Here is a 3341-nt window from a genome sequence, read left to right on the forward strand (position 1 = left end):
CCCGCTGCCCTGGGAGGCCTGTGCCGCCTGCCCTCCGGTGGCCGCACTACGCAGGCCGAGCACTCCGGGAGCCGGATGGCAGCACAGACTCGGTGCTGGAGGCTTTTCCGGGGATGGAGTGCCCACCCGGTGTCTGTACCCCTGTGTCTACGGGGTCCCTGGAGTTTCAGGGGAGCACTGGGGGTGCCGTGTGCTTCATGGGGGCTCCAGGGCATGAGATGCTGCCACGGAGGTGGGGTGGCCTCAGGGACATGGACCCGGCGGCACCGGGGCAGAGCCGCGTCTCAGAGCGAATGCCGGTTTGCAGACCGGGATCCATTTCTCTTCCAGGTAAAAGAAACTCTGCCCGGGAGGCGGCGGCGGACGCCAGACCCAGGAAAATAACGGTACTTGGTCATCTAAGCCCCAGAAGTGGGGAGGGGGAGGCCCATCAGAGCAAACGGCCACAGGGTGATGGGCCGCTTACCCAGAGGTCGCAGGTGAAGGAGACCCAGGCTCTGGGCAGCCCAGGGTTCCCTTTTCACTCTGCCCTTTTACTGCTGTGTGTCCTCAAGGAAGTCACTCGCCCTCTCTGTGCAGGGCCACGTGCTCTGGACCTTCTCACTGTGAATCCCCTTTCCAGGCCCTGATTTGAACTGCGGTTTGGGTCACCATGGTAACCGATTCTGCTTTGTGTCCCAGGGCCTGGAGGTTCCTGTGCATAAACCACAATTAAGACTTTGCCTTTGTTGTTAACTGTCACCTGAAGGTATTTTTCTATTGATGCTTAGAGAGAGTGGGGGAGAAGAGAGAAGGGGAGAGAGAGAACCCCTAACCCAAACATCCCCGGCTGATTAAAGCTGCAACCCAGCCACCTGCCAGGACCAGAAATCAGCCCGGGACCCCTCGGTGCCTGGGCCGAAGCGCTACTCGCTGGGCCACGCTGGCCAGGGCGGACCTGAACTTGCAGGCTTCACAAAACAGCTCCGGAAATGACCCCCATAACGAAGGCTTTGAATCGAGGGCTGCCCCGTCCAGGGCGGGATCTGGGGTCTCCGCCTGGACATTCCCTAGAGGCCATAGAGCAGCGATTCTCAACCTTCCTAATGCCGCGACCCTTTAATACAGTTCCCCATGTTGTGGTGACCCCCAACCATAACATTATTTTCGTTGCTACTTCATAACTGTCATGTTGCTGCTGTTATGAATCGTAATGTAAATATCGGATATGCAGATGTATTTTCCTTGTTACAAATTGAACATAATTAAAGCATCGTGATTAATCACAAAAACAATATGTAATTATATATGTGTTTTCCGATGGTCTTAGGCGACCCCTGTGAAAGGGTCATTTGACCCCCAAAGGGGTCGCGACCCACAGGTTGAGAACCGCTGCCATAGAGGAAACACAGAACCGGACAGCAAGCAGCCCAGGGGCTCATGCGAAACGGAGCCGCCCGTGCGGGGCTCGGCCGTGGGAGGCGCCTAAGGCCCACGCGGCCCACAGCTCAGCAGGTGACACAGGTTGGGTTCCCTGAGCTCAAGGTTTCCCTTCCCAGAAGGTGCCACGGACCGAGTCCCATAGGAGACACTGAGAACCATCTCAAATGACAAGAGGTTTGTACAGAAATTTCAAAAACGTGGTGAAAAGCAGACGACTCAGAAGCAGCAACACGGGAAGGGGTGCGTGTGCATGTGTGCGCGTGTGAGTGTGTGTGTGTGTGTGTGTGCGCATGCGTGTGCATGTAGGTGAGGGTCCTGGGTACGATGCCGGGAACAGCGGACACGTTGGCCACTTCCCCGCAGGACAGCCTCCCGTCGGTCGCAGTGGCGGCGACGTCCATGTGTGTTTCCATACTCGGTCGCTTTAGTCACGGACCTGAATTTCCCTCCATCTTCCGCTCACGTCTCCTTTAGGCTTCCTTCCTCACCCGCGTGTACGGTGCCTTTTCCAGTAAATTCTTCTCAAAGTTAAAGGCTTTTTACCATTTCCAGCTGTGATCCACCTGGGGTTTTCTGTACAGTGTGAAGTAGAAAAAGTATACTTTTATTGGTTTCAGAGAGGGAGAGAGAAAGACCAATGATGAGAGAGAATCATGGATCGGCCGCCTCCTGCACGCCCCCCACTGGGGATGGAGCCGCAGCCCGGGCCTGTGCCCTGACCGGGAATCAAGCCGTGGCCTGCAGGTTCATAGATGGACGCTCAGCCACGGAGCCGCGCCGGCCGGGCGGATGGTATTTCTCCCAGAACACCCAGCTGGCCTGGCACCCGTGTGGACGCAGCCTGCCCTCTGCGCCACTCCCGGGCAAGCGGGTCCTGGGCGGGCCCTGGGCGGGGCTGCCTGTGGCTCCTTCCAGACCTGTCCCAGCTGCGGGCTGTGGGAGACCCTGGGCCTGGGAGGGCCTCCCTGCTCTTCTCATTCTTGGCCCTCTATCCTGTCACAGGTATTTTTAAAATAAATAATACAACTCACATGTATTTTAACACATTCGCCAAATTACACACACACACACACACACATATACACACTCACACTCACATACACTCACACACACACTCACACACACTCACACACATTCACATACACTCACACTTGCACACACTCACATACACACACTCACATACTCACACACACACACACACTCACACACTCACACACACACACACACTCACACACACACAGAAAAGCATGATTGCGACGGCCTGGGTGGTTGGGCTCCTCTCGCTGACATCTTTCCAATCTGGACCCTGCCCTGCGGGCCACAGGCAGCCGCCCCTCCACCCGACTCCTTTCCTCCGTTTATGACGATCCCGCGCACGTCGGCCGGCCCGTCTGCAGGTGCGGCCCAGGCCGCTTACGCACTTGTTGCTGCAAATGGACGCGTCCTTTTCTTTTTAAAAATATGTCTTTATTGATTTCAGAGAGGAAGGGAGAGGGAGAGAGAAACTTCAGTGATGGGAGAGAACCACTGATTGGCTGCCTGCTGCGCGCCCCACACCGGGATCCAGCGCACAACCCAGGCACCTGGCCCGACAGGAGAGCGAATTGTGACCTCCTGGTTCCTAGGTCGATGCCTCACCGCTGAGCCCCACCGGCCGGGCAGAAAGTTGTTCTATTTTGTTAATCCTCCTTCGAGGATATGTTTTTCCTGAAGTCTCCAAACAGGATATAGAGTGATGGGTACGAGAGAAAGGCTCATCGACTGGTTGTCTCCCACAGGGGATCAGATGGATGGGGAGTGACCGACACTTCCGTGGACCGTCCGACACGCTAACCAGTGAACCACGCTGGCCAGGCTCAGAAAGTTTTAATTTCAGACCGTCCTGTGTGGTCACCTGGTCTCTGAGGCGGTCAGGCGGC

Source organism: Myotis davidii, unplaced genomic scaffold (assembly GCF_000327345.1).
Source record: "Myotis davidii unplaced genomic scaffold, ASM32734v1 scaffold3211, whole genome shotgun sequence".
NCBI lineage: Eukaryota > Metazoa > Chordata > Mammalia > Chiroptera > Vespertilionidae > Myotis > Myotis davidii.